Source organism: Grammomys surdaster, unplaced genomic scaffold, assembly GCF_004785775.1.
Source record: "Grammomys surdaster isolate TR1022 unplaced genomic scaffold, NIH_TR_1.0 190, whole genome shotgun sequence".
Lineage (NCBI taxonomy): Eukaryota > Metazoa > Chordata > Mammalia > Rodentia > Muridae > Grammomys > Grammomys surdaster.
The window spans coordinates 5093600-5105538 of NW_021604635.1; positions in this window are offsets into that span (position 1 = coordinate 5093600).

Here is an 11939-nt window from a genome sequence, read left to right on the forward strand (position 1 = left end):
TAGCATGTGTGAAAGACTGATGGTTCTGGCATGCAGATGCCACCCTAGTCACCACAGTGGTTACATGGAAGATGGCAAATTTATCTCTGCAGCACACACATTTATTGCCCTTTGCTTAGCATTTACCCAACTAGAAATAAATATGCGTTCTTTTTCTTTGTTTAAATGCTTACTTGTACTGACCACCAAGATGTGTGTCACTTAAATCGCTTTGATCTCCTGCTACCACATTGACACTGGGTATGTTACATAAATCATCTACTAGCCCTCGTTGTTTGAAGTGGAGTTCATCCTGAGCCATCCAGTTCAAGTAACACGGTTATAAAGTGCTTTTTTATCTTCTTAAGACTCCTCCACAATTTCTTTCTCAGCACTGGACATCTGTATCTACTGAAGCTAGACTTTACTTCTATTTACTGAAGAGTAATAGGGTTACAGGGTTCTTATCTCACAAGGACAACTGAGGGGCTCTCTTGACCCCAAATTTGATTCTTGACTAAGATAAAGCAAGCCCTAGCCAGGTGAATGCTGAGTCAGCTCCAGTACTAAACCAGAAATTGAGTGAATGTCAACTAGAAAAGTACAGAGGCTAATTTCACGGTCAGGGTAAGAAAGATGAGGATATTCTTTAGATTTGTTGTTGCTGTTGTTGTTGTTGTTTTGGGGTTTGTTTTGGTTAATATTGTTTTGGTTTGTTTTTTTTTCCTTTGTTGTAAAAGAAAACTAGTGGTAGTATAGATAATGAATTGTGTCTTCACTGTCTTCATTATGGTGAAGAATGCTATGGGGCCAGCATTCTCTCAAACCCCTTAGTCTTAGTGAAAATAATAATACTAGATCTGTGTACCCCCAAATAAACTTGGATTTGCAATCTTCCTAAGGGAGGTTAAGGGTTTTAGTTATCCTCCATGTGTTCATTCATTAACTGTGTTATGAGATTCTCATTTGACAAGTTAGCAAAAGACAGCTATGTTTTGGAAAGCATTCTTGTTACACATGAGTTGTGTCTTTTAAAGACTGATCACATGCATAGTCATTCACGTGCTAATTTGTGTATAATTAAACATGGAAGATCAATTTATTGAATACTTTCCATGTGTCAATCACTAGGCTAATTACAAAATAGCCCACATAAATTGCAGGTCCTCATTCAGAGGGAAAAGATGGAGGAGCTTCTTGCTTGCAAGTTAAGTGTTTTAAGACTGGAATAGCAGAGTAATAACTTGGACATGATACCCTTCAAGGCTCTTACAGGTGATGCACACTCAGGAAGCCAGCCCTGGTGAGGTGATCAAGGTTTAATGGCAAGCAGAAACCTGTCTCATCTTCATGGAACTCATAGTTAAATAAGAAACAAATTATAAATTGACAGTCACATTAAGTATTCAATAAGGATAGTTACATATTGACAAGTATTCTAAAGGAAGAGACGTGGCACCGGGAGATGGTTTATTAAAGGCTTGGGCTCACGCAAAGCTTCCCAAAGCAGTCATAGTTTGGTGTTTAACTAGAGACAATAATAAATCCACTAATGAGTTCAACCAAGGGCCAGGAAGTGATGCATTTGACTAACAAAGGGTCACAAGTAGACATGGAGCATGAAGCCACACCTATACAAAAGCTGGTGTGGAAGCTGAGGGTGATGCTGGTCCAGGTGGTAGCGGGTGTTGATGTCCATAAGAGGTGAACTCTTTAGAGGGCAAGGCTAGGCTTCTGCATGAGCTTATCCAAGTCTGATATTGGCAGGAATTTGAAAGTAAGGGACACAGCTTATATTTTGCTTGGTCTTATTTTTCCTAGCATCCTTTCAGAAGATAAGAAAGACTTGACTCTTTTACAAGCCTCTCTCTGTCTCTCTGTCTGTCTCTCTGTCTGTCTCTCTGTCTGTCTGTCTGTCTGTCTGTCTGTCTCTGGTAGATAGATTGTCAAAGCAGTGATAAAAAGCTTTTGGCAACAGGGCATTTGACTCTATGACAGAACTAATGCCATCTCAGAGAAGATCTGGAACCCTGTATCAAGGATGCAATCTTAAAATTGATTGACAGTTACATGATGATTAATTCTGTTTTATTTTCCACCTTGTTAAACAACACATTGCTCATTCTTTCAGCAATACATGGGCTTGTGATTGTCTTGTTAGAGGTTTGGTATATCCTCTGTCTCAGTTGGAGTCCAGATGTTCTGGAAGGCCTAGCAGGGAACTGAGGAGCAGCAACTGGTAAGCTCAGAAGTTGTGCAGTGTTCTTCCTTCCTAAGCACCAGTGGATCTAAAGGCTTAAGAGCAAGCCATTCTTGAGCAGGGAATGGTGACAAACACCATTAACCCCAGCATTCAGAAAGCAGTAGCAGGTAGAATTCTGTGAGCTGGAGGCCAGCCTGGTCTACACAGCAAGTTCCAGTCCAGCCACTACTACAAAGTAAAAGCCTGTCTTGAAGACAACAAAACACAATAACTCCCCTCCTAAACTGAGAGGAAGTTATTCTTGCAGGTCTTGAAGTAAAACTGGCTATTGAAGCCTCAGACATAATGACCTTTTACGTTGACATCATTAACTTAAAAAGTCATAGCAGAACCCCTCAGTCTTTGGAAGAGAATAAGGATAAGACCAAAAGTCAGTAAAAGAACACCTTGAGGTTTCTTCTTTTTTTCTGTCCACCCTTCCTCTTTTCCCCTTGCCCCCCCCCCCGACTCCTGTTTCTTCCTCTTTCCCCACCTTGTGCCTTCTTTACCCCATGCCTTCCAGACTCTGGTGTCTTTCCAGGTATTTCTCTTTTTCTTCTCACCTGCTCAAGGAATCATCTTAAATTGCTATTCTCTCCAGAATAATTGTTTTGTCAAGACAGTCCCTGCTACATTAGGGTCAAATGTCCTTGCAGTTGTGACGATTCAAGCTCTTAATGCCTAGAGCTTCTCTAGACACGGCTGGCAGGCTGAGCGTTTTTAGGGACCCGTGCCTGTGTACACAGCTATTATCTATTATTGTAAACAGCTATTATCCTGAAGACCACCAGGGACTCGGGTAGTTCTGAGGATTTGGCAACTGGAATGTACTATGTGTCCCATCAAAATCTCTTGCTTTGTTTATCTGTACTGTTTCCAAACTCAGCTAAAAAGCTTCCTGTGATGGTTCAGTATCATGCATCTCTCCTCTTCTGTGGCATTGTTGTTGCAGAAGACTGGAGGTTAGGTACCAACATTAAAGAAGGAGCGACTGAGCCAAATGTAAGGCTTGCCTTTAAATAATTGATGTCTGACCGTATCAGAAGAGAGCCATGCAAACAGTCTTTTATAAATAAAACAGACCTACATGAATATTCCTCTTTCTTCTACATATACATAATTCAGTCATCTTAATTAGAATTGTATGCTTTGGGATTTGATTAAAAAAGAAAACAACCTCCAGAATGTTTGTCTGTTCTCTGTGATGCCAAGAAAGTAATCACCAGTTTTACAAACCGATTTCCCCACAGCAAGGAAACTTCTTGTCTAATTTAATTGTTCAAATATGCACCCTATGGATCTAAATGCATCCATGGTAATCTCTAATTTGCATCTTTTTTTTTTTTTTCCAAAATAGCACTTGTAAAACCTCTCACAAGCAAAATCATTGCTGTTCTCACTCAGAGGACCAAGCATCACAAAAAGTCAGGGACCGCAGTTCAAAAGCCCTACAGTAGATGGCGCAGTGCCACATAGATTCCCAGGCGGCTCAGTCTTGAGAGGCGCCTGACCTACTAGAAGGCTTTGGATCTTTGGGTGTGCATGCTGTTTTTGCCAGCCCAGGAAGAAGAGGTTAGAAGTCTTAGAAAACACTTTTTCCACATTTAATTGAAACAGTAAACTGTTGTTTTCTAATCGACTCTGACACCAAAGATCATTAAGCTTATTTAGTCTAATCCTGAAGAAAAATGTATACTTTAAAACCCGTTTTTAGTGCCCGGCATGATCTCCTAGACACCCGATACGCTGTCCTCTTCACACTTCAAGCTTACTAATTTAATTAAAACAATATCACCTGGTTAATCCATGAGTACTCGTTTTGGACATTTCACAACAAAGTTCTCTATGTATCAAGGCTTTGTAGTTTGTTTTTTTAGCATTGTGGTTGAAAAACCTTGAAATGAATGTATGGGTGGATATATATAACTATAAATATATGTGTGTATACATATAGTTATTTTTACATATTAGTTACCCTAAAATTTGATAATTACTTAGTAGCCTTAACATAGTTAAACTTTTTTTTTCTTTTTTACAGAAGACATAGGGACTTGAGATAATTTTGCAAAAGATTATTAAAACTGTCATGTCCATTCAGTAATGACAAAGCAGTGAAGTCCTTTCTAATACTATGTTCAGTATTAAATATTTGTCAAGGAAGTCTGACTCAGTGAAGCAGCAGAGACTTATAAAACGTCACTGTCTTTAAAGTAAGAGTTGTCAGGGGGAAGGAGAGATGCCGCGTGGGACCCGTGTTTGGCGATTAGTTCCACAGATTTGATGATCTCAGTGGACACACAGGCACGCTCACACCTTCCCTCCCGTCTGGATTTGTGATCTCAGTCCGGAGGCTCTGCTCTGACTTCTGTTTGCAGTGTGTGTGGCCCGCCCGCCGGCCTTTCCACTTGCCTTTGTCCATTTAGGGTTTAGATCTCTGTCCAATTCCCGGGGCTCCTGGAAGTCCCACATTGCCTTTTCCTGGCCTCATTCACTGTGCTGGCATCCAAGCCTGGCCTAGTTAGGCCAACCAACTGAGTATTATCAGAATTGCTTGAGTCCACTAGAGCTTTCAGAAGGAAGAGTGGTGTGGTTGGCTTCAGAGAGCTTTCTTCTCAGGGCCCGGCACACACATTTTCCAGTTGTTTTGTCCTTCCCTCTGGATGCTGCTGTTTTTTGAGGCTCTGTCCAAGCCCTCCCCTTTCCTCATTTTACACTGCTTTTTAATGGGCTATCACAGTCTCTGACTCCCAGCTATTAGTTATGTTTATATATTAGTCCCCTCTAGGTCCATGGCTAGCCCAAATTCCTCTCCTGACCTTTGGGACTATGGTTGCTACAGAGGTACTTAGCTCACTGACACCTCTGTAAAATCAAGTTTCGTGCTTGAGTCTCTGAATCTATCTCAGAAATCCCATATTCATCCTCATACAAATTTAAAATAGATATTATTATTATTATTGCTTAGTTTTTGAAACAGGGCTCTTTATGCAGTCCTGGCTTTCTTGGTGCTTACTTTATAGACCAGGATGGCCTTGAACTCATAGAGATTCTCCATCCTCTGTCTCTTGAGGGCTGAGACTAAAGGTATGTGCTACCACCCCCAGCTTATTTTATTATCTTGTATATATGAGTGTTAGGCCTGTGAGTATGTGTTTGCATCATGGAGGTCAGGAGAGAGCATTGGGTCTCACTGGATAGACTTCTAGACAGTTGTGTGCTGCCACTTGTGTGCTGAGAATTGAACCCTGGTCCTCTGCAAGAGCAGCAAGTGCTCTTAACCACTGAGCCCCTCTTCCAGCCCATATTCACTTTTGATCTATTTTTCTTCCTCTAAATAATGGTGAAGTCTGTTAAGTCTTGGGAAACCCTAATGTTTTTTCAGTTTCTTCTGCTTTTATTTTATTTCTTTTTAAAAAAATTGTTCTTAGATTCCTTTTTCCTTTTTTTATTGGATATTTTATGTATTTACATTTCAAATGTTATCCCCATTCCTGGTTTACCCTCCAGAACCCCCTATCCCATTCCCCCTTCCTCTGCTTGTATGAGGGTGTTCCCCCTCCCACCACCCTGCACAGGCATTCCCCTACACGGGGACATGGGGCCTTTGCAGGAGGACCAAGGGCCTCTCCTCCTACTGATGCCAGACAACGCCATTCTCTGCTACATATGCAGCTGGAGCCATGGGTCCCTCCATGTGTACTCCTTGGTTGGTGGTTTAGTCCCTAGGAGCTCTGGGGGGTCTGGTTGGTTGATATTGTTGTTCTTCCTATGGGGTTTAAACCCTTTCAGCTCCTTCAGTCCTTCCTCTAACTCCTCCATTGGGGTCTCCATTTTCAGTTTAATGATTGGCTGTGAGAATCTGCCTCTGTATTTGTCAGGCTCTGGCAGAGCCTGTCAGGAGATAGCTGTAACAGGCTCCTGTCAGCAAGCACTTCTTGGCATCCACAATAGTGTCTGGGTTTGGTGACTGTATATGGGATGGATCCTCAAGTGGGGCAGTCTCTGGATGGCCTTTCCTTCAGTCTCTGCTCTACACTTTGTCCCCGTATTTCCTTTAGACAGAAGCCATTCTGGGATAAAAGTTTAGAGATGAGTGGGTGGCCCCACCCCCAACTTGGGACCTTGCCTAACCTCTGAATATGGTCTCTACAGGTTTTCCCTTCCCTTTGTTGGGTATTTCAGCTAATGCTATCCCTGTTGGGTCCTGGGAGCTTCTTGTTGTCCTGGTATCTGGGACTTGCTGGTGGCTACCCCTAGTTTGCCATTCCTCATTGCCTCACACCTCTGTTCAAATTCTTGACCATCTGTATATCATCCCATACCTCATCCTGCCCCCACTTTCCCCCATTCCGTCCTTTTTTCCTCCCACCCTCTACCTCTTGTGAGTATTTTGTTCCCTGTTCTAAGAAGGATTGAAGCATCCACACTTTGGTCTTCCTTCTTCTTGAGCTTCATGTGGTCTGTGAATTGTATCTTGGGTATTCCAAGCTTTTGGCCTAATATCCACTTATCAATGAGTATATACCATGTGTGTTCTTTTGTGATTGTGCTACCTCACTCAGGATGATATTTTCTAGTTCCACACATTTGTCTAAGAGTTTCATGAAGTCATTGTTTTTAATAGCTGAGTAGTACTCCATTATGTAAATGTACCACATTTTCTGTATCCATTCCTCTGTTGAAAGACATCTGGGTTCTTTCCGGCTTCTGGCTATTATAAATAAGGCTGCTATGAACATAGTGGAGCATGTGTCCTTGTTATATGTTGGATCATATTTTGGATATATGCCCAGGAGTGGTATAGCTGTGTCCTCAGGTAGTACCATGTCCAATTTTCTGAGGAACTGTCAGACTGATTTCCAGATCAATTGTACCAACTTGAGATGGTTGCAACATCTTGTAATCCCACCAACAGTGGAGGAGTGTTCCTCTTTCTCCACATCCTTGCCAGCATCTCCTGTCACTTGAGTTTTTGAACTTAGCCATTCTGACTGGTGTGAGGTGGAATCTCAGGGTTTCTTTAGGTGCTTCTCAGCCATTTGAGTTTCCTCAGTTGAGAATTCTCTGTTTAGCTGTGTACCCCATTTTTAATAGTGTTATTTGGTTCTCTGGAGTCTACCTTCTTGAGTTCTTTGTACATATTAGTTATTAGCCCTCAATCTGATATAGGATTGGTAAAGATCTTTTCCCAATCTGTCGCTGTTTTGTCCTATTGACAGTGTCTTTTGTTTTACAGAAGCTTTTCAATTTTTCTGAGGTCCCATTTGTCAAATTTTGATCTTAGAGCATAAGCCATTGGTGTTCTGTTCAGGAAAATTTCCCCTGTGCCCATGTGTTTGGGGTTTTCTCCCCACTTTCTCTTCTGTTAGATTCAGTGTATCTGATTTTATGTGGAGATTCTTGATCCACTTGGACTTGAGCTTTGTACAGGGAGAATGGATCAATTGCATTCTTCTACATGCTGACCTCCAGTTGAACCAGCACCATTTGTTGAAAATGCTAAAATGCTAAATGCTAAATCCACTGGATGGTTTTGGCTTCTTTGTCAAAGGTCTACAAAAGTTTAAAACTCATGGAAACTTAATTATTTAGTATTAAAGACAAGACATAAAGCAAGAAGGGAATTAAACACCTTTAATAATTGAATGAAAATAAAAATACAACATATCCAACCAACGGGTCCTATTAAAGGCAGTTTGAAGAGACACGTTTATATTATCAGTATATATCTACAGCAAAATTGGAGTGATATCATATTAGCACCTCAACAGCACACCTGGGAAATCTAAAACAACAAGAAGAAATAACACCCAACAATAAGAACTAGCAGACAGAAAGAAATAACCAAACTCAGGGCTAAAATCAATCAAACAATTAACAACAACAGAAACAATACAAAGAATCAATGAAACAGAGTCATTTCTTTGAGAAAATCAACAAGATTGACAAACAAGCAGCCAGATTAACTATAAGACACATGGAGATGGTACAAGTTAGAGGATGGAAATATCTCTCATGCTTCTGCATCACTAGGATTAACATAGTGAAAATGGCCATCTTACCAAAAGCAGTGTACAGATTCAATTTGATCTTTATTAAAATTCCAATGTAATTTTTTTTATAGATCTTTGAAGAGCAACTCTCATATGGAAAAGCAAACAAATCCAGGAAAACCAAAACAATACTGAGCAATAAAAGAACTTCTGAGGGAATCACCACCTCTGTCCTCAAGCTGTACTACAGAGCAATAGTGATTAAAAACCACATGGTATTTATACAGAAACAGACATGTTGATCAGTGAAATCGAACTGAAGACCTAGAAATAAAACCACACACTCATGGACACTTGATCTTTGATAGAAGCCCAAACCATATAATCCAAAAAGGAAGCCCAAACCATATAATCCAAAAAGGAAGCATCTCCAATAAATGGTGCTGTTCTAACTGGATGTCTATGTGTAGAAGAATGAAAATAGATCCATCAGAATTGCTAAGATAAAAAACTCAACAGATAGCACATGCTGGTGAGGATGTGGGGCAAGGGGAACACTCCTCATTTCTGGTGGGAGTACAAACATGTACAACCACTTTGGAAATCAATTTGGTGCTTCCTCAGAAAACTGGGTCTACCTCTCCAGCTATACTACTTCTGGGCATATATAGAAAAGATGCGCCGACATCTCACAAAGACACTTGTTTAACTATGTTCATAGCAACTTTATTCATAATAGCCAGAAACTGGAAATAACTTATGTGTCTGTCAACTGAAGAATGGATAAAAAAATGTGGTACATCTACACAGTGGAACACTATTCAGCTATCAAAACCCAAGACATCGTGAATTTTGCAGGCCAATGGATGAAACTTGGGAATATCATCCTGAGTGAGTTAACCCAGTCCCAAAAGGACATGCATGGTGTGTACTCACTTAAAGGGGATATTAGCCATAAAATACAGGTACAGTTACACTCCACAGACCCAAAGAAGCTAAACAAGAAGGAAGGTCCAAGCAAAGAAGCTTGACTCTCACTTAGAAGGAGGAATAAAAAATTCATAAGACAGATAGAGGGAGGGAACTGGATGGGAGGGGGAGGAGAGAGGGGAATGGGGGATTCAAGATCAAGTGTAGGGAAGGACAGGAGACATGGGTAGATGGCAGGAAAATGAATGGAAATCTGCCAGTGATGGGGATGAGGAGGTGTGGGGCATCTTGAGGATGAGACATGGCCTGGGACAAGGAAGGTACCCAAGAATCAATGGGGATGATTAGCTGTGACTCCTTACACTGGGGATATGGAATCTGAAGAGGCCACCTCTTGTATCCAGACAGGAACCCCAGTGGGAATAGAGACACCAACCCACCCACAAAACTTTTAACTGCAAATTTATCCTGACTACAAGTAATGCAGGCACAGGGGAGGGAGGAGAGACAGAGGGAATAGCCAACCAATAACCAGCCCAACTTGAGACCCATCCTATGGGCAAGCACCAGCCCCTAACACTATTAATGATACTCTGCTTTTCTTGCAGACAGGAGCATGTTGTCCTCTGAGAGGCTCCACCCAGGAGCCGATACAGACACCCACAGCCAAACAGTGGATAAAACTTGGAGATTCTTATGGAAGAATAGGAGGAAAGGACTGTGGATCCTGAAGGGCATAGAAACTCCATAGGAAGATCAACAGAGTCAACTAACATGGACTCTTGGGGCTCTCAAAGTCTGAACCACTAACCAAAGAACATACATGGGTGTGGCTTAGGCCTCCCTGCACATATGTAGCAGATGTGTAGCTTGACCTTCATGTGGGTCCTGAACAACTGGAGCATGGGCTATCCCAAAATGTGGTGCGCTGCTGCGCATGTGTAGTCTCCCTCCTGAAATCGCCATTAAACACCAGTAAGGCGAATGCCTGAGCAGCCGGTAACTGTCAAAAGCTGACACAGCCTGACGTGTCATATCTGCCGAGATGCATCAGCCAGTAGAGTAGGGACACACCGACCCGATGGGTATATAAGGAGAGCTCCTCTTCCCCTCGGGGTCTTTTCCTCTCTTCGGCTTCAATAAAGCTTGCTGCAGAAGGATCCTGACGTCCGAGTCCATTCTTGCTGGCAAGAAAGTGACGCGGGTCACAGCTGGTGCCGAAACCCGGGATCAGGCTGAACCGTCGCCAGGGACCGAGGGATACCCCCGTTCGTGGGAGGATCCAGAACTGCAGCCTATGGTAAGGATCAGAAAGGTATGCTCTCTCTTCTTGCCTCATAGGTGACCGAGGCAGCTGCTGCTTTCGTTTTAGTGGTATTCCCCCTCTTTCTCTTTCTGCTTGTTTCATTTTGCGTAGATCGAGCTTTGGAGGAGGGCAACCTTAAGGACGAGCAGTGCCGTGCAGCGGTAAAGGCAGGGCAGGAGGTGTTGCAGGAAGTACAATCTAGCATGTCAGAATCTGATAGAGAAAAGAGAAGTGGTGCGCGCAAAAGGAAATCAAAGAATGCTAAGAATTTAGACCCCTCGAAAGGTGAGGAACCTGCTGAGGAGTTAGGAAAGAGCAAGTACGCTCTGAGAGAGAAGTGCAAGGCAATAAAAAAAGAAGCCAAATCTAGACCATTGTACCCATTAAAAGACTTAGAGGCCCTTGAAATAGACTCCTCTGAGACTGAGGGCCTTAGTCCTTTGGAGGAAGAGGATTTGGAAGAAGAGGCTGCTCGATATGAGGAGGACAGATATCATCCAGGTGAGTGGCCGCGGGCAGAGGATGGAAAGGGAAAACATACAGACCCAGCGGTGGCAGGCCCTAAATCTATAAAATTGCCAGCCACTCTTCCAAGTGCACCCCTGCCTTATGTGGGACGACGTGCAGACTCCTTCTTTTCACCCGAGGTTAGTCAGAAAATTCGAATGGCTTTCCCAGTATATGAAGGGGCTGAAGGCGGACGAATTCACGCCCCTGTTGAATTTAATGTTCTAGAGAAACTTGCAGAATCTGTCTGCAAATATGGGGTAGATGCCAGTTTTACAATCATGCAGGTTGAGTGACTCATCAACATGGCCTTAACGCCAAGTGACTGGCAAACCACCGCAAGGGCAATGCTTAATAGCTCAGGACAATTTATGGAATGGAAGGCCCTGTGGCAGGATGCTCTCCAAGCACAAGCCAAATCTAATGTTCTTTTAATTGGAAATCAAGCCCTTGGACATATGACCTTTTGACTGGCCAAGGGTAATATGCTAATAATCAGACTGAGTAAGAGTGGGGGGCGTATGCTCAGATTGCTGCTGCCGCGGTTCAAGCCTGGAAAGGACTCTCTAGAAAAGGCGAGTCTGAGGGCCAATTAACCAGGGTAGTCCAGGAGCCCCAAGAGTCCTTCTCAGATTTTGTTGCACGAATGACAGATACTGCCACAAAGATTTTTGGAGACACGGAGAGAATAAAAATCCTTATAGAGCAACTAGTGTTTGAGAATGCCACCCCAGAGTGCAAGGCCATTATAAGGCCTCGTAAGAGCAAAGGGCTGGCCGATTGGATAAAATCATGTAGAGGCATCGGAGGTCCCTTGACTAATGCGGGACTGGCTGCTGCCATCCTACAAACAAAGGGTGACAACTCTCTGCAAAAGGTTTGCTATAGGTGCGGAAAGCCAGGCCACCTAAAGAAAGACTGCCGCCACCCACAAAATAAGCCAAAAAGACCGCCCGGCCTCTGCCCAAGATGTAAGAAGGGA